Raw genomic sequence first — 531 nt, 5'->3', positions numbered from 1 at the left:
GAGTGAGAGTGGGCAGCGGGGCCTGTCCCATAACCGGACCCTTCTCTCCTCATCCGACAACCAGGGGCAGCTGGGAAACGCAAAGCGTGAGCCGTCCTGGGTGGGCGTCGTTCAAAAGCAGGCTACCTCGGCGCCGAGGACCTCGCTTCCCACGACCACCGCACCCCGACTGTCGCCATGCCGCGGTTCATCTAGGCCCCGGGGGGATGAGAGATGTAGAGGGCCCAGTCCCTGGAACATGGCTTCCACTGGCTCCTTCCAACTAACCACCCAGCCCTGCCGTGTTCTCGGCGGCCGGCCTGAGCCGGCCACGCCACTCGGATGCCCTCTCCGTCCCTCAATCGGGCAACCCCTCCATCCAGGGGAGGCCACAGCGGGCCCAGCACGACTATTACCACACCGCGGGGGCGGGAAGTGTGCTGGGCCCTTACCTGGGGCTTGATTGCGGATCAACGCTCGTACAGGTCCTGGGAAAGTGCCAGCCCAGCCAGGGTTCCAGGGGAGCACATGCCTCGTGGACACTCCCTGGCC

This window comes from Crinia signifera, unplaced genomic scaffold (genome assembly GCF_055691185.1).
Source record: "Crinia signifera unplaced genomic scaffold, ASM5569118v1 HAP2_SCAFFOLD_492, whole genome shotgun sequence".
NCBI classification, from domain to species: Eukaryota; Metazoa; Chordata; class Amphibia; order Anura; family Myobatrachidae; genus Crinia; species Crinia signifera.
This window is presented reverse-complemented; position numbering follows the sequence as displayed.